Genomic DNA, 19,979 nt, shown 5'->3' with positions numbered 1-19,979 from the left:
AGCCATGAAAGTGGGGTCACAACATTCAGTTTCCAGGGGCCAATGGACCATGTGTCCATACTTCTTGGATGCAGGTAGAGCTACATCATCCATGCCCTGTGTTGAAGACAGTGCTGTCCACATCAGCCTTTATCGGTGCTCCTGTCTATACGACCTATCTCCCAAGGATTGCCGTTATTCCTACCTGCATTCTAAACATATTTCTCCAGTACTCCTGGCAATGATGTAAGCTTTTCAGTGTGTTTTCAATACACTGCTTTGCCACGCCATCAGCCTGCATTAGTTCCTGCTCCTTCAGCTACCGATGCCAAGCCAACAGAGATGGACACCAGCACGTCACCTAGGACACTGACTTGGTCAGAGGGACCATGACATGGGTAGAATCTGGACAGACATGTGTGGACTATAAGAAAGAAAAAGCAGAGACATCCACAGAGAAAAGTGAAGCAGAAGTGAAAAGAGAAGGGTTGGTAAAACTTCACGGGTCCCTTAAAACAAGTCAAGGGAATGAAAAGTACCCACTCTGCTCTTTCTGAGAGCTTACAGGTTTGAGGATTCCTCCTCGCATGAGCTGTATTGAGATTCCTGTTTTCAAATACCTATGTATCAGAAATGCACATATATCATACACCACAGACAGCTTTATGGATGCCATATGTCTATTACATATACTTATATATCATAGGTACATGCATATATAATATATACACACATAATAGGTGTATATATAAAGATACAGGGCATACATATATCTTATACATATGAATATATGCTACACATGTGGTGTACATACATGATCTACATATATATTTACACCTATGCCATATAATATATATCATAGAGTAAAACTTCGGCCAAAGAGTATCCTCAAGTGCCCACAGGTGTGCCTTAATAAACACTCCCACTATGTTCTGAAGCTGAACTAGTTCCTATGGGAGATGCCAACAACTGCCGTCTGGGCTTCCTTTTCTCAAAGCTCCATGACATACACATGGGAGAAACCTGGTCACAGAAACAAAATGAAGAAGGTACATTCATGAAGTCTATTTGAGACGCAATTTGATGGATAACAGGGTAACAGTCCAAGGTGCAAAACAAGACATGTGAATCACCTCCAATAGAAAAACAAAAGTTGGGGAGATCAGGGCAGGAAGAGGTTTGAACTTTCATTGAATTCTCAAGAAGAGACAGACTTGGATGCCATTTAGAACAGTGGGGGAGGAGCCAGGATTGCCCCAAGGAACACGTGGCATGCACTACACATGTTCAGAGGAAAACAAGTGGAAATAAGAAATATTCACCCTGTGGGGCGCCTGGGTGGCTCAGTCGGTTAAGCGGCCGACTTAGGCTCAGGTCATGATCTCACGGTCCGTGAGTTCGAGCCCCGCGTCGGGCTCTGTGCTGACAGCTCAGAGCCTGGAGCCTGTTTCAGATTCTGTGTCTCCCTCTCTCTGACCCTCCCCCATTCATGCTCTGTCTCTGTCTCAAAAATAAATAAACGTTAAAAAAAACTTTAAAAAAAATAATAAAAGAAATATTCACCCTGTAACTGGAAATCAATGGGATATTTTTTACCTCACTGTGCCAAGGATTAAAAATATACATATGATTTGTGCACATATGCTCTCTCTCTCTCAAAATAAATAAATAAACTTAAAATATACATGTGTATACATATGCTTTTCTTAGTTGAAAGGCCTTTCAAGAAAGCTTGGAATAGGGTTGCCTGGGTGGCTCAGTAGGTTAAGCACCCGACTTTGGCTCAGGTCGTGATCTCACAGCTCCTGAGTTCGAGCCCTGCGTCAGGCTCTGTGCTGACAGCTCAGAGCTTGGAGCCTGCTTCCAATTCTGTGTCTTCCTCTCTCTCTGCTCCTCTCCCACTTGCACTCTGTCTCTCATTTTCAAAAATAAATAAACATTAAAAAAAATGTAAATGCTTTTAAAAAAAGGAAAGAAAGATTGGAACAAATTATAGATTGCAAGAGTCACTTAAATTAATAAATGATAGGAAGTGAGAAGTGAGTGTAGGAAGCAACTGGATTAAATATTAAGAATACTTAAATAAATGCACCTTTGCTGTCCTAGTTTTGCTAAAGTTGGCACCTACAATTATAAGCCATGATTTCCTAGAAGGACATGTTTGTGAGCTCCACACCTTTGCAAATGTATGCAGTTAGAAAGTACTGATCTACTAGAAGGAACGAAACGTAATTTACAGTTTCGTTTTCTTCCCAGTGAACTGCCCAAGTCAGGGTTTCCCAAAACGTGGCATTTTGGCAATTGGATAATTGTTGTGGTCGGACTGTCCTTTGCGTTGTGTGAAGGTTTAGCTCCATCCATGGACACTACCTACCAGATGCCACTAATACCCTTCTCCAGTAGCAAGACCACTAATGTCTCCCTACATTGGCAGATGTCTCCTAGAGACAAAATTGTGTCTCCAGCTGAGAAATACCGCTCTAATGTCTATCTCGCTAGCCCCACTCCAGTACTTGTCAATCCTTAAGAAAGATCTTCACAGATTACCCCGTTTTAGCTCTCTTTCCTTCTGATCCAAGTGTCTAACCATAAACTTTATTTTTATGAACCCCTGTTACTTCAAACAACAAACATAATTATGGGAAATATAGCAAACTCTGATGGCCGGAAATGCAGTGAGTGACTCTAATTATTGCCAGCTATGGAGTTAGGAAACCATTTCATTCACACAATTTTCACAGTCTTAGAACTATATTCTCCATCCTCTCAAACAAAAGGAGTGATGGGACCCGTCAAACATGGTGCCAGTTCTGATATCAAGACATGCCCAGAGGAAGTATGACTGGGGGTGAAGATGCTAACATGGATCAGAGCCGACCTTGGCAATGCAAAAAAGCAGTTGGTTCTCAGGTTTGGGAAGGGAGCAGGCCAACAGGGTTACTGTCAATGCACAGGGGAGTTCTGGGAAAGGTTGGCCATTGGTCTCCATTGGAGCCTATAAGTTTGGGTTATCGGGTCCACGAGATCTCCTACTCAAAGGTGTCTGAGACTTGGCTCCCTTCCTTTGTTATCCGTTCTTGTCCTCAAGACTTGTAGTCTTCCCATTAATCCTGAAAGAGCAACCCTTTGCCACCTCCATGCTAAAACTTAGTGTGATCGTCAGGAGGAGAGGAGAGAGGGCTCTTCCTCCCCTTCAGTCTAACCAGCCAAAATGAAATTTAGCTGCCACCATCCTGTGCCACCATCCTGTGCCCAAATTGTAAAGCCGCAAGCTTTAGAAGCACCTGTCTTTCCACTGTGCCGTATCTGTTTTCAGAAAGACTGACATGCATTTTAAAAGAGGAATATATCTAAAACAGCAGCATGCCCATGCAAAAGCTCTAACAATTACCTCCATAATATTTTCTCAGGCAGGTATTTCCAAAGGCAATGCAAGATGTGAGACTTATTTTCGTAACCTATTTCCCAGTTTTTTCTTGAATCCAAAATTTATAGGATAATCTAAAGTATTAGGATTTGAAAAACAGCTGTGGTAATCTTTTCATTTTCTGTAGGCTTTCTTATTTTGAACTGCATTAAAAATAAATATGTTTTGTGGCCCGGAACTTCAAGTAGGTTTTAAAAGTCACTTAAGGATATACTTCAGTTATGTCTGGGATCAAACTTTGATGAACAGCCCACTCTGTCTATTCCCTTGGAATAACCCACTACTTCACGATGTTGGACTGTGGCCACTGAGTAAGAGTAAGAACAAATGTCAAGAATTGTGATCAGAAAGAAGTAAAAGGGCCCAGTCCCTGCTCTACGATGCCATGTTGGGAAATGAAGTGTCTTGATGAGTCTCAGGACAACGTAAATATCACTATATTCCAGGGAACAAGCAAAGAGAGTAGACGAAAAGTAACGATAACACCCCGATTGTAAAGCCTAAAAATTCAGCAAGCCAACAATTTCAGACATATAAACTTTAATTGACTTTTATGGGTAGTATGTTACGAATGTCTGTGTCTTTATCTCTTCCATGACACAGAAGATCAGCTGGTGATGTCACAGAAGACATAAAATGGTGAAAAGTGACCTTTGTGAGCTGTGTAAGATTGCCGTATGGTACTATGCATCCGTGAAAACCCATCTAGAGCATTGTGGATAGTCCACTGGCTACCTGTGGGGTCCTTACACTGACAATAATCTGAGAAATATTTTCTGAATAAGGCATAAACCTTATTCAGCGAACTTTCTGTATTTTGTTATTTGTATTGAAACAATATGAAATTATCCTCTTGTCAAAATTAGAGCTAGAAAAATCCCTAAAGAGTTGGTATTCTAAAAAAGATGGGGTAAAATTTGCAAATTTAATTGTGAAATGATTAGTCCGGAAATTAGTGAGATACAGTTATTTCACCAAGATAATTACCACATTGTTTAGGGCACATACTCTGGGCAAATAAAGTGCCTTAAGGAGAAGGAACCCAATAAACAAGTGCACCCATAAGTAAGGAAGATGTTTTTATAGATTGTGAAATTCTTTAAAAAGAAAATGAACAGAGTGAAGAGTTACAGAGTAATTGGTGTGGCTACTTTCAATAAAATAAGAAACAATGAGACAGCACTCAGAAATATCAATACTGATATTGATTATACCTCTACATCACAATATATATGAGGATTGGCGTGATTTATCCATTAGATCAAAAAGAAATCAACAAAGAACAATGAGAAAACTGGAAAAAATATATGCAGCAGTTGCTTTTGGATATTACACAGTGGCCAGGATAGAAATGTGATCCATGATAAAAGGAAACAATATGGTGAGTCTGACAATTGCCCCAATTATACCCAGACGAACATTCGAGGCTGTAAAAGCAGAGGAAGGCAATCTAGCTGAGTTGAGAAGACACAGACAAAATTCAGAGAGGCTGTGTTGGCAATGACTTCCAGGCAGAATTCCAGAAAGCATGGTGCTCTACAGGAAAAGTGTTCTAAACCTCGACCAGTAGGGCACCTGGCTGCCTCAGTCTGTAGAGCAGGAGACTCTTGATCTTGGGGGTCATGAGTTAGAGCCCCAAGTTGAGAAGAGTTTACTTAAAAAGAAAAAAGAAATTTTTAAAATTAAAAAAAAAAAAGAAAGCAAAACTCTTACCAGAGATGCATCTTATGGAAAACCCTTAGACAAGAATCTTAGACATAAAATATAGGTATCGATATTGGGGAATATAAGACGCTAGGAGATTTATTAAAAGAACTGATGTAGGTAACCAAAATTCTAAACGGCCTGACACAGTGTGTCAACCGACCCAGATATAAAGTCCTGGGTGGGAACATCCAAATGGCTAATAATAGGTCATGGGTGTCTCATTGATCAGGTCAGGGAGAGCCAGGATCTTGTTGCTTTGAAAGCAAATAGCAGAGCTCAGTCTTCCCTAAAACCTCATAGCTAACAGGCTCCCCAAACCCACCAAGGGCATCAGGCATCAGGTGGGCAATACACTACAATAAACTATTTATTGAAAGAGCTTGGTTCTTTCTTTTTTTGTTTAAATTGAATGCATTAATTAATTCATCATCAAAACACTATTTCATTCACAACATTCCCTTCTTGTTGAATAAAAATGTTAAAATACTGAATCAGTATTATAGTACAAAATACATCTAACATTTTCAAATAGGGTCCCTTCATTTAGTAACCATACAGTTTGAAGTGTTTCTAATATCTCGTCAACTTTTGTCTGAAAAATTTCGCTGGCTTCTTTGCTTGTTTTTCAATGATGACCATATTTTCAGTTACCTTAAATTATTTGAAAGCCATAAATACAAGAATAAATAAGTTTGTTTTTGCCTTGGACGTGAGATCTCCCACCAAGAATATTTGCCCTAGAACAGCACTGTCCAATATTAGTTGCTGTATTGAAGGAAATATTCTATAATATATGGTAACCAGTGATTTCATGAGGTTAGGGGACTGAATTTTAATTGTAATTCATTGTAACTAATTTCAATGGCTTCCAATGGTTAGTGGCTACCATATTGGATACTAAAGTTCTGGACAGGGAAGAAGAAAATCAGGGATGATTTTACTCTATTCCCATTCATCCTGGTGGGCAACTAGCAAAGTCAGAGGAGCTTTTGGTTTATCGCAAGTGGGAGCAGGTGCTAAGGAGCCAATGGCATCCAGTGAGAAGTCTTGGATGCTGGTCAACACATTATAATGCACAAGACAACCCCCTCCCTATCCCAACAAAGAATCATTCAGCCCCTGCATGAACAGTGTCAGGTTGAGAAACTGTGGTACACGAACACTAGTTGAAACCGAACTTGGGGACTTCAGCCTCTCCAAACACCTCCTTGCAGTTGGGGGACTGACAAGACCAAGAGGCTCACTTCCTGCCAGTATTTGTGAAACAGAAAGAAACTGCTATGCTCAATGAGGGTATATATCAAATCTGTGTCTTGGGATTTGTCAGGCAAGAATGCAAACAGCACTTCAGGCAGAATGTTTACTTACCCTTTCCCTTAGAGTATAAGCAACAGATAATAAAATGCATGCTTCTGAAAGTCTCCCGACGCATACCTACCCAATCGAGGTGCACTAATCATTTTACTAATGCTGCAGAGTCGTGCCACACGGGTCTTTTTGGCTTGCTTTAGGATTAAAAATACCCTAAATATGCTTTTTATGCTAGTTTGGAGAATTGGCTCAGAAGATGGAAATTATTGGGAAACCATCTGGGGCTCTGCAAGTAAGATCGACATTTCCTAGTGAGGTTTTTGGGTGATGAAAACTGTAGGGAAATGTGACTGGGCATGTTCACAAATATTTGTATTCCAGACCCATAGGAATCCTACAGGGGCAGGGCAAAGAGCACTAGGATTTCTTGGAGCAGCCATGCCAGACCTGTACATTGTTGTTATAACAGAGAGGGAAGCCAGATAGCCAAGAGGACCATTTTGCAAACCTTTAATTATGTCGATCTCTCCATCTCCATCTGGTTTCTGTTGTACAAGTTAGGGTGAGTTTTGCCACTGTGAAACATGCATGGCATACAAGCGTTCAAGAAAAGTGACCGAGAGAGGAAATGCCACAGGCAGAAGAACATGATAGCACAGAAGTTTGGGTCTCTGACAGAGGAATCTTGCATATACCAGATCAACAGTAAGACATGGAAAGGGCGTGCTGCTTTGTGCTTTGAGGATGCTCAGAAAAAAGATCTACACTGAAACTCAGTGGCCTGGGGACTAAAATAACTACAAACAAAACTTAAAACAGAAACAGAGATGGCTAAATGTTTCCAAAGGGAATACATTTTCGACAGTTAGCATGGATCACCAGATGAGGTTTTCCTGTTCAACGCTATGAATACGATTAGAGCACTCAAATGCACCATCAGAAATTCATTCCATTTCTTTTCTTTAAGTTTATTTTTTTATTTTCAAACAGAGAAAGTACACAAGTATGGAAACGGCACACACACACATACACACACACACACACACACACACACACACACACACACAGAATCCCAAGCAAACTCTGTATTGTCCTAGTCAGGGCTTTATGTCATGAATCATGAGTTCATGACATGAGCAGAAATCAAGAATCAGATGCTCAAGAGGCACCTGGGTGGCTCAGTTGGTTAAGCCTCCAACTTTGGCTCAGGTCATGATCTTGGATTCAAGCCCTGCGTCGGGCTCTGTGCTCAGAGCTCAGAGCCTGGAGCCTGCTTCAAATTCTGTGTCCCCTTCTCTCCCTCCCCCTCCCCTGCTTGGGCTCTATCTCTTTGCCTCTGTCTTTCTCTCTGTCTCAAAAATAAACATTAAAAAAACTAAAAAAAGAATCAGATGCCTAACCAACTGAGCCACCCAGAGGCCACATTCCATTTCTTAAGGTTGGATGTAAGCACTTTTAGCTATATAGACTCAGCTGTTGCTGAAAACCTCCTATAGAAAAATATAGCTCTTCTAATTCATTATGAAATTGTGCACAAAATTAACAAAAATTGACAAAACTAAAGCCTCAAGACTTACAGCAATTGCACAGTTCTAAAAGGTACCAGGGAAGATGCCTCTTCCCAGAATCAATGACCTGTTGATTCTGTAGTGGGAGGAATTACTGTACCCTAAGGAGTCTGGAAATTTCCAGGAGATAACAGAACCTGGAGAAGCCCATGGGAGGCAAAGTCTTTAAAGATCGAGAGGCAAATGAGGGATAAAAAGGAAAGTCTTTGGCTGAAGAGAGCTACTCATGCATTTTCTGTACTTTAAACTTTTTTATCATAAGGATCCATCAAACTTTATGAGGAACTATAGGGGATTTTATAAAGTAAGAGAGGAAAAGGCCCCAGGTGTAATTCTTCTTTTTTCCCCCCCTTCTTTTAAATCGAGGCTTATAAAGAATCATATGCTCTAATGGGTGAGATTAAAGGCCACAGGAACTGGACAATGTTTCAGGTCCTCTAAATCAGTACAACTCTTTAAGAAACCTATTTGGAATCATAAAAATGTAGAAAATCCTGTGTCGTGTGATCCAGTGTTCATATTTATATGAATCCATACTAAGCATCTCCAAACTGTTGTGTGAGGAACAGGCGTATTCATGTGGTGAAAATTACTAGCATGTGACAGATCCAGAAATACTGGATATGCTGTGTTAATTTCCTGGATTATGATTTATTCCATGTAGCCACTGGATAGTAGTTGCCTAGGTTTAGGTTAAGAAGGCACTGACCACTGTCTTTCTCATCTCTGCCCCTAGAGTAACCTCCATGCCTGGGGAGCATGCTGGAAAAATATGAAGAGTTCGTCCTAGAACTTGGCCTTTTCTGTGGTCTCCAGGGGGAGAAACTACATGATGGATTCTGGGGGTTTATTTTCTGTGCTTCCACGCAAAAGCCAGTAGCCACTGAATTAGAAAGAAGACAATACAATCCTTAGAGCTTAGATAAAAGGGCAGCAGATTGACTTCTCTTACAGATTCTTCTGCATAGTCTCCATTTTGTGCTGGAGCCCCAAGGGGCCACTCAGGCCACCTGCAAGTCTGAATGGATCTTGGACCTTCTCATGCCTACAGAAGCACAGGAGACACCAGCAAGATAAGTGGGAGAGGGTCCCCACAGTCTCCAACTCATTCAGAGCCTGGTATAGGAAAGGAAAGTCTTCCTGGCCCTCCACAGCCACCTGAGTTACCCAGAGAATGCCACAAATAGGGGTCAACACATCACCCACTGAAAGTAAGGAGAAAGGAAGTACGTTTCAATGAGGCGGACCATGCCAACCACAGGAATAAGGATGAGCCTCATATCTGGAGCTCATAGTTCCTACTCCAGTTAATGGGTAGGGGTGCCCTGGTGGCTCAGTCAGTTGGGCGACCAGTTCTCGGTATTGGCTCAGGTCACAATCTCATGGTTTGTGGCGTTGAGCCTTGCATCATGCTCCACGCTGACGGTGCGGAGCCTGCTTGGGATTCTCTCTCTGCTCTTCCCCTGCTCTCTCTGTTTCAACATAAATAAATAAACTGGAAAAAAAAATAATGGCCAACACAAAAGAAAACATTCACAAGTTATAAGAAAATATAATTAGGAATCCACATTGGATGCCTGGGTCTAAAATAACGAGTTCCTAAACAAACAAAAGAAAAGTAGACCTGGAAAGAGAAAGACACCATGGAAAAACTGACTAGTCATGTGGAAGAAATTCTCCTAACAGGAAAAAAGGAAATAAAAATCACTTGTGTTACCCATATTGCAAAGGCTACATAATTAGTATCATTAACTTTTTTAAACAACAGTGCCATATTTTATAGAAGGCACTTAACAACTGCACTATTGATGAACACCCAGAAGCTTTTATTCCGTCACTGCAGCAAGCTTCCTTGGACCTAACATCTTTGTTCATTTGTTCAAATGTCTGACAACTTTTAATTTGCATATTTGGTGTCAAGTTCATTAACCTTGAGGCAATGTGAAATATTTAAATCAGGATTTGAGACCTGATGTACGTAAGTAGGTTAGCTGTCTGATTGCATGTAATGATGACGATGGTCATGTTGATGACTAATAACATATATCGAGCTCTCTGGAGGCGTTACCTAATTCAGTCTGAAATCCATTTCAGATGGGACCACCATAAACTGAAGCTTGTTTGAAGCTCTTCAGAAAATACACATCACAGCTGTGTTTAAAATAAAAAGGAAATCCCCTGGTGTCCTCGTAGTTCTGAAAATATTTTGGAGGGTATTTAATTGTGCGTATTTGTGCCTATTAACTGATTTTCTACATTCAGCTTACTATGACAGTATGTATTCTGTTTTCTCTCTTATAGTTTCTTTAGCTCCCAAGACAGTGATTTGCTCCCCAAAACAAAGGCAAAACAATCGTAATGATATTCATCATCATAATAGGCTACGGGAATAGCAATGATCGTAAGAGCAAATACTTTTTAATAGAGGTCCTGAGCACAGCCCATAGATGTGTTCATTAGCCCTGCACATGGTTTGTAAAACATGGATCGTTTTGCGAGCATTTTTAAAACACTGAATTAACAGCCTGAATGTGCTATACCTTCTCTTGGAAGGTCTTCTAAAGATGTGGCAATATCTGGATATCTGGGGCCTGGAGGTCAGCAGTTGGAGGGGACAGTGGCTTCCTCGCAAAGGATTCACTTTCTAGTTCACCAAAATCTCCCTCAGTTCTGCTTTCTGGAGTCACACCTGTTGGCCTTTGAGATTCCATCTCCTGATTTAGGATGTGTCCACCATTCGCCTGAGGGCGTAATGTTCTTCATCTCACTGAATACACAACATCCTAGAAATGAATGCCTTTTAAAGAAACATTTTAAAAATGAGAAGACTGGAGCTTAAGGCTGTCGGACAGAACTCATTCCACAACCCCAAGGTGGCCCAGCCAGGGACAGAATATACATCTCTGACCACAGAGCTGAAACTCTTAGCCTCTACATTGCTTTGTCTTCCTTGAAAAATACTCACTTAACACTGAATGGGTTCATTTGCATTCGTGCCTCTGTATCTGTAAAGTTTCCTTTTCTGGAGCATGCTCTGTCTACTCCTTCCCCACGCTTGGACACCTCTCTCTTAGTGAGAAGAGTATGGCTGTGTGGCCCTGCCTGCCTGTCACTGTGACATCAGCTGTCTCCTTTCCACATCCAACCTGTCCTCCCCGACCTCCCCCATCCATTTGTTCCATTACTTCCTCACCGTCCACCCTTTCTCTTCCCACTCCATCCTTAGCTGTCCAACATGCAGAAGTTTTAATTTTTTTCCACTTGTAATAAGAAATAATCTGCATGCATCACTATGGCATAAGTTTAAGCCACCCATGCAAGATGATGGCTTGATTTACACCAATGATCATACTGAAGTAGGATCGGATAACATCCATCAACTTTTTCTGTTTCTAAAATATTTTTAGAGGTGCGCCTGGGTGGCTCAGTTGGTCAAGTCACTGACACTTGATGTCGGCTCAGGTCGTGATCTTAACGTTCCTGAGATCGAGCCCCGTGTCAGGCTCCATGCTGAACGTGCAGCCTGCTTGGGATTCTCTCTCTCTGCAGCTCTTCCCTTCCCATGCTCGCACTCTCAAAATAAATAAACATTTTTTAAAAAGAAATGTTGAGTAATTTTATTTTTTAAATATCTGTCATCCTTGATACTGTACCCCTGAATTCCAACTCATTCTCTGCTAATTCAATGTTCTGGGTCACATCTTCATCAGCAAAAACTTAGGAATTGTAAACTTTGTGTGATCAAGTCAAGTCTTAAACGTTATTCCCTTGAAGACTAAAAGACACTACATCCTTAACCTTAACTATCCTTTGGGGGTAAAGATTTCCCAAAAAGAACTAGTTATTTAAAAAAAAACAAACAAATCACTGGGATGCCTGGGTGGCTCAGTCCGTTAAGCGTCTGACTTAATTTCAGCTCAGGTCATGATCTCATGGTTCCTGGTATTAAGCCCTGTGTAGGGCTCTGTGCTGACTGTGTGGAACTTCTTTGGGATTTTCTCTCTCTCTCTGCCCCTCCCCTGCTTGTTCTCTCTCTATCACACAAAATAAATAAAAATAAGCTGTAAAAAAATTTGAAAAAATATTGTCACCAAATATGAGTTGTTTATCCTTTTATGCATGTCTCACTAACACACATTAATCTAAATGCCCATCACCATGGACTAGGGTCCCAGGCACCACTGGGTAGTAGACCACCAAGCTTCACTTCAAGAGTCCCAGAGCTTCAGAAGGACTGCCCCCCCTCGGAGGTGGCCCCTCCCACAGCTCAGGAAGTGGGCCTTCCTTCTAGCTTTACTCCCTGCTTGTGTTCAAGGGAGCAAATGTTTTTGTTATTATTCACACTGATGTGATTACAACTTAATGACAACATATGCGTGAAGGGGCTGTCTTGTGGTGATTTTTTTTTAATGTCTATTTATTTTTGAGAGAGAGAGACAGAGCTTGAGTGTGGGAGGGGCAGAGAGAGGGGGAGACACAGAATCCGAAGCAGGCTCCAGGCTCTGAGCTGTCAGCACAGAGCCCAACGCGGGGCTCGAACCCACAGACCGTGAGATCATGACCTGAACGGAGGTTGGACGCCCAACAGACTGAGCCACCCAGGCGCCCCTACATTTTTAAAATTTAAAAAAAAATTTTTTTTTAATGTTTATTTATTTTTGAGACAGAGAGAGACAGAGCATGAACGGGGGAGGGTCAGAGAGAGGGAGACACAGAATCTGAAACAGGCTCCAGGCTCCGAGCTGTCAGCACAGAGCCTGACACGGGGCTCAAACTCACAGACCGTGAGATCATGACCTGAGTCGAAGTCGGCCGCCCAACCGACTGAGCTACCCAGACGCCCCTACATTTTTAAATTTGAAGTTATTATTTCCTATGGCAAAAGAAAAAATCTATCTAAACCACTCTCCCTCCCCCAAACAAAAGTCCTCTGTAAGAAACTATTAGATACACCAAAGCAGATGTGGAAATATTCTGAGGCATGGACGGATCCATCTAGTTACTGAAGATCTTTGCGATGGCCCTGAAGGTGATTGGGTAGATAAGGCAAAGGTCTGGAGGAGTTTTTCTCCTACTCCTTCACTAGCTGGTCAAACCCTTTCTCCTAAGAGAGAACGAGGTGCTTTTGCTGATGCAGCTAAAGGAATGTAAGAAATTAGAGACCGAAATGCCCGTTCCCCAGCTCAGCCACTTCATCCATGACACGAATCTAAGTCCTTCCTTGCAAAAGTCCCTGAGGAGACAAAGCTTCCACACAGAATCTCTACTTATTGTGGAGTCCATCAACACAAAACAAGAACTACCGGGTCCTGTCACGTACCAGACACGATTATGGGTCTGTGGATGCCAGAGGGAACAAGACAGACACGATCCTGGGCTTCTTGAATTATGCAGGATGTAGAGAGACAAAAATAAACAGATGACTAAATATAAATTGTGTCCTGTTAGGCTGTGATAAGCACAAAAATAATAATAATAGAGCAGGATGAGAGATAAGCAGTATGGGGATAGTGGTATAAATACCACAACCACCTCCTTGTAGTTATTCTTAACCAAACCTTTCCCTCTCCCCTCTCCATATAAACACGTCCAGATGGGTTATCTTTTGGTTGGAGCTGTATGTTTCTTCTCATTACTAATGTGATCACGCAGGAAAAGCATCAAGCATACCTCGATCCTTACTATCGGCTCTCAAGAGCTGTTTTATCTCCATTGTAAATATTCTTCATGCTGCACACACTAGGTTATTTCTTCTCATGGTTATGGAGTTTTAGTCAAAGTGCCTGCAATTCACTTTTCTTTGCAAAGGACAGGACTCATTTATTTTTACTTGTTAAAACCTTCATTCTGTCAGCATGTGCTGGGAACCTGCCCCTCCATCCCAGTGGAGTGTGTCACAGAACCAAAGTCCCTAAAGCCTTATCCCTTCCTTTGGAGACCTCACCAGAGGTGGGAGACTGAGGTGTAAACAAGTAATTTAGACAAGTGTCAACTGTGCCACCTCTGATGCTTATACATAGATCTGGACAGTCCCATGTCTTCCTCCAGAATAACAGAGAGGCGTATTGTGTGGTCACCTAATCTCTCCACAAGAACCTGGGCAGAATTTTTTTTTTCTTTCAGAGGGGAGTCATTGAAACGTGTATTAGAATACTTTTGACTTTGGGGCGCCTGGGTGGCTCAGTCAGTTAAGTGTCCAACTTCAGCTCCGGTCATGATCTCATGGCTTGTGGGTTTGAGTCCCACATCAGGCTCTGTGCCGACAGCTCAGAGCCTGGAGCCTGCTTCAGATTCTGTATCTTCCTCTCTCTCTTCCCTTCCTTCCTTCACTCACTCTGACTCAAAAATATAAACATTAAAAAAAAAAAGAAGCAGACATTATGTTTTGCTACCTGAAGACCTAATTGGGAATTTGAATTATGATTAGGTTTCTCACTGACAGAAAGGGTTGGAAAAACACCTGAAGCCCAGGGACAAGGGCAACTCTGGAGACCTCACCTGATGAAGATCATGCATCTCCAAAGAGAATAGCCACAAACACAATGCAGGGTGCAGAAGTGCCAGCCCCTGAATCTGAATCCCAAATTTCAGTCTCTCGATCAACCTGATGAAGGTCCAATGTGAATTGGCCACAGATCAGTCAACTATCCAACTTGAATCAGTCTTAAATCAATCTACCTTGAGTCAGCCAACCTTGAATTAGTCTTAAATCAATCAACCTTGAGTCAACCAACCTTGAATCAGTCAATCTTGAATCAATCAACCTTGACTCCACCTTGAATCAACTCAACCTTGAAACAATCAGCTACCCAAAAGAGCAATGCTCGTGCAACTTGGGCATAACCACTGGGGCCAACCTCTCTCAGGTACCATTTCCAGAGAAGGGGGAGGAAGCTATACAATGAGATATTCACAGGCAGCTCACCCCCTGCTTTGGTAACATCACTGCATCTAGGACAACTTATGTGAGCAACAGTGAAAGTGGCATTGAGGGAAGGCAAAGAAAGGCTGGAGACATTTACTCAGAAGGCTGACTCAGTAACTGTCGTCAAGCAAATGAAGAGTCATTATGGAGAGAACTCTGGCCAACTCTTCCTAATCTTCATAGAGCAGGAATAAATGGATTTAAGTGCCAACAAGGGAAGGTTAGGTGTGAGATTAAAAAGGATGTCTTGACAGTAAAAGTTATTAAGCATTAACCAAAGATTCTTGGTCATAAAAGGCATTAAAAGAGATCCAAGCCTTCATTTTAAAAATCACTTAGGTTACCATTTCTTTTATAGAAAATTGATTGTTATAAAAAGGCGTTAGGATGGAAAAACAATTACCAGAAGAAACAAACAATTTTTACAATAACACTTGAGATTTGGGAATTAGGCAATTGCATGACATCCAAAGAATGAGAACTAATAGAAAAGACTGGTTGTAGGTCAAGGATTTTTTGGCCAAATACATACACTAGGAAGATAATGAAGGTCACTACTGTTTATCACTTTGTGTTCTGAGTGCTATATCCTGGGACTTCCCCTAGACAAGAACGTTGTTTTAATGAAGTGCCCTGGGTAATTATAATCATTTGAAGGACTTCCAACTCAGATCCACCCTATTCCAAAACTTTGTATTTATAGGAAGACCCTGGGTTTGTTCTTACCAGCTTGAAACACCAACAGCAACATATTGTATCACCAGGATTGTCACAGTTTACTAGACAGACATTTGTAATTCATTCCAACAAACTGTGGAAATTAAAGCACCCAGGCAAGGTGTACAGAATTGTAAACGTGGGAGATTCTGTATGGAAAAGTGAAAGAAAACTACAAAATGTCAGTTACACATTAGTAATGATGGATATGTAAATGCTTAAGAGGAAATATCCAAGTTTTTCCATGTATTATCATCTAACTTGTGTCTACAGCAGCACTGGGTATCCATATTTAATTATTTTCAATCGCCAGTCTTTACAGTCATTGCCTGTTAATTTCACTTTATTGAGTCAAAGTTCAGCTTCAACTCTTGAATCGAGCATTGGTTGGGAAACTGTGTGTTATTCCTTATAGCATGTACTTAGATCACAGTAGAGTAAATCAGGCAGATGAGGCAGTATGGGAATTGTTGAAATAAACCCATCAGTTGCCACACTGTGTTCTTTGCATCCAAGTCTGTATATGGTAATGCTTCCTTACATACCGCCCCCCCCCCCAAAAAAAGGCACATAGCACACATTCACCATTTTGAGTGTTTTGTTATTGCTGTTGCTATTGTTGAGCTATTAGGCAAATGTGGGAAAGCTCTTTTCTGTTATATCACTTGGACCAAGTAAAAGAAAGCATATATACAATGGAGTACTCAGGGATTAGTGAAAAGTTATCAACTGGAACAACACACACACACACACACACACACACAATGTATTCTTTCACTGAAAAACATCTATGCATTGATTACCTCCAGTGTACTAGGGACTTTACAAGTGAAAGCTACAAGCAAACAGACAATTAAAATATAATGTAAATCTCTTTCTAATTAAGGAAAGTTCAGCGTGATGTTAAAACTCAGACGTGTAGCACAGTGACCCAATTTGTGTATGTCATCTGTTCCCTGATGGCCTTGACTGCTACATGCAGTGTCTTCCCTAATTACCTACACCCAGAAAGTGGTTTTACCAGTGTACTTCTGGGGTCGCGTTATATTCAGACAAGCCTCCTGCTATGCTCTGCATGAAATGGAGTCTGAGAGGCAGCTTTTCCCAATATCCAAGATATTATTATTATTTCTTTACCATTTTTGTTGCTATTGACTTGTTTTACATTTTTACATCTCATTTTACCGAGAACTTTCGCTTAGGATCCAAGGGAAATCCTACCCTTGGGCCGTCCAGACCTCCAGTTCAGAGTTACAACAATGAGCAACCCTTCCCTTAGTGCAGGAAGCTGACTCCTACACACAAAGAGCTGTTGGGCCCATTCCCCTAAAGTCTGCCAAGAGCTAAATTGGGCCAGGGAGGCAGAATCACAGAGGATTTTGAGTGTTTTCTGGATGACCTAAATAAGCACAGTCCATTTTCAGGAACTGCCGCCCAAAGTCTTATCTTTGAAGCCCAGATAGAAAATTACTGATCTCACTTGCTTGGTCCACAGAGTCAGAAAATGATACGATTAGTATTTCAACCAGAAATGTGCAACCTACTATTCCACCAACAGAGACCTGCAACCTGATGCTAGATAACACCACCGCTCCTTGATGGAGCAAAGCAGTGGATAATGTGTGAGTGTCTGTGTGTGAGAGGGTGGCAAATGATAATGCAGGGTCTGGAACTAAATCTCATAAAATGCAGGGTCGACATTCTCCTTATTGTGCAGGCTCCATCAAATGCATCTTTCAGCTGAGTGTTAATTCAAAAGTTACACGACAGTAGCACTAGCCCTTGGTGGATGTGTTCACCGACCGGTTCAGTGCATTGACGGTCCTGCTCCTCCATCATAGGCACTGTCTTGTGACTCCCCCCAAAACAAATCCACCCTCCCAGGTAAGGATGAGGACTCACATCATTTATTTGAGAGGTGGTTCTTCTTAAGGAAGGTGTGGGTTGGTGAGACAGGAAAGAGAAAAGCCAATGAAGACTGTGTTAACAAGTGAGTACCCCTGTGGAGAGCAGGGACTCAATCCTCTAGGAGAAAATGTATCAAAGTTGTCCAAGGAAGGGGCCAAGAAGCTGGGACATTTTATATCAACTCCAACTGTTGCTGGTTGAGGATCACTAGCAAAGTACCAGCCCAGCGTGTCCAGGTTGCTCCTACCTGGGATCAGAGAATACCCACTAGGGTGATCTTTGGGGACAGTGTGAATATGGGCTGAGTGAATCCAGCATGTTAAATTCCACACTGATGTCCCATTGTACAGTTAGAGCTCACATAGACCAGCAGAAGGTCCAATATTATCAATATCCCATCCAAGAAGCCCATCTAAGACTTTGTCCACAACTGTTAGGAGATCTTACACAATCAAATGGTATCTTCCCCAACCTGGACATTCTTGGACACATGGCTCCTATTGGTAGCCATGGAGCATCAGGTTGGACATTCCTTCCCCTGGGATTAAGCATTTTACTTAAACCGGTGTGACTTTCTTCTGTTACATCTTTCAGTGGATAACAGCTTTTCGTGTCCCTCAAAATTGCCTCTTACCAGTGAGTCTGGGTTGGATGGCTAGGTGGGCACAGGTGCCACCTTGGGAACCCACTGACCCATGTACGTCCACTTAGCCATCTTCACTCAACCTGAGATTGTAATGTTTAACTTACATTAAGTCTGCCGACAAGGCAGAACAGCGTTAAGACTGAAAGGGAAGAGACAGGAGTGTGAAACATGTAAACCCACCTGAAAACAATATTAAACATCCCTGAACCCTTCTGTCATAGTAAAAAAAAAAAGTATTCTGTTACACTTTCCCTGTCCCTGTGCAACTCTTTCCAGATAAATGTCAATACATGGAAATTGTATCAAATCTCCAGAATGGAAGTCCATACCTATTTGGCACTTTCCCAATTCTAGAGCCAAAAGAAACAAATAAAAACACAAACAGCTTTGGGTAGTGCCTAAGTGATAGGTCCATAGCTTTGGAATATATCTGTAAATGAAAGGCACACTTCCAACCAAAACCCTTCACAGTCCCCAGACCTGTGCGTCTAAAATCAAGGGAAAGGAAAGCTACCTTCTTCACATTAGCTTTTCTGCCTGTGAAAATAACATCTTATTTGTTTTGTTATAGGTGTCATACTGATGATGGTCCAAGGTCTTCGGACTCCCTGAATTTTTGGCAAAATCACCCCTCACTCAGGGTGAACTTCCGTGGGAGGACTTCTGAAATAGGTAGTTAAGTAAGTAGATTGCTACTTTAATATAACCAAAAGTTAACTCTGATTGCTGAGGGTGTCTTCACAGGAAATAATGGTCCCTGGTTATGTCTGCAGGGCCTGTCAAAAGACAGACTTTTCAGGCATACTTAAGAGACAGACAGAGCTAAATGCATATAACATGATTCAATTCACACATCTGCTCTTTCTTATCACCTACATCATTGCATGTGACCTGTTTTGGGCACGTTGATAATGGAACTTTCCCAAGATCGAGAGAAGAATTTCCATTTTAGAAGCGCCAAGGAACGTAGTAAAATTCAGCAATAGCAATTCCAAACTTGAGAAGTTCATCAATATTTATGCAGTTGGATTACAGTCATTTACAGATGATGCAATCAGCATGGGAAGCTATCTTGTGTGAGTTAATTTTCAAGATTAAATGTATGCAGTAGTCATGTTTGGGTATTTAAATGTCTGTTACCTGGGTCTAAATGCCAGACTTACAGTCACCTCGAAAAGTGCATGTTGAAATAATCAGCTTTCATTGATGTCATCATATATTCTTACGCTAAGTGGTAAGTTAATTGAAAGTGTGTGCAGTTAAGATATTTCACAATTTGGTGATGTATGGCAAAATATAACTTCAAAATGCATTTTGCTTAAGCAATGTTGAACATATCATTTGGAGAGTTTCAGAAACCTTGACATTTATTTTTTTTTTTATTAGTTTTATTTTTGAGAGGCAGAGAGAGACAGAGTGCGAGCGGAGTAGGGGCAGAGAGAGAGGAAAACACAGAATCTGAAGCAGGCTCCAGGCTCTGAGCTCATAGCTCAGACGTGGGACTTGAACCCACGAACCGTGAGGCCATGACCCGAGCTGAAATCGGACACTCAACCGACTGAGCCACCCAGGCGCCCCAAACCTTGACATTTAAATTCAAGTGCTCACTTTGGTATTCGAACATGTGCGATCTAGATTGGTATGGATTTACACAAGTGTAGTATAATAGTAAACTGGACTTGGTAGCTCGCCCAGTACTTTTTAAACATGAAATTCAAGTAAATGAAGAACGTATTTCCACTTTAATTATTCATGTGTAAGAGTGGAGCAGAAACACTTGCTCCCGTAGAG

The sequence above is a fragment of the Panthera leo genome, chromosome Y, assembly GCF_018350215.1.
Source record: "Panthera leo isolate Ple1 chromosome Y, P.leo_Ple1_pat1.1, whole genome shotgun sequence".
NCBI lineage: Eukaryota > Metazoa > Chordata > Mammalia > Carnivora > Felidae > Panthera > Panthera leo.
The sequence above is the reverse complement of the archived record's forward strand: the minus strand, read 5'-3'. Positions refer to the sequence as shown.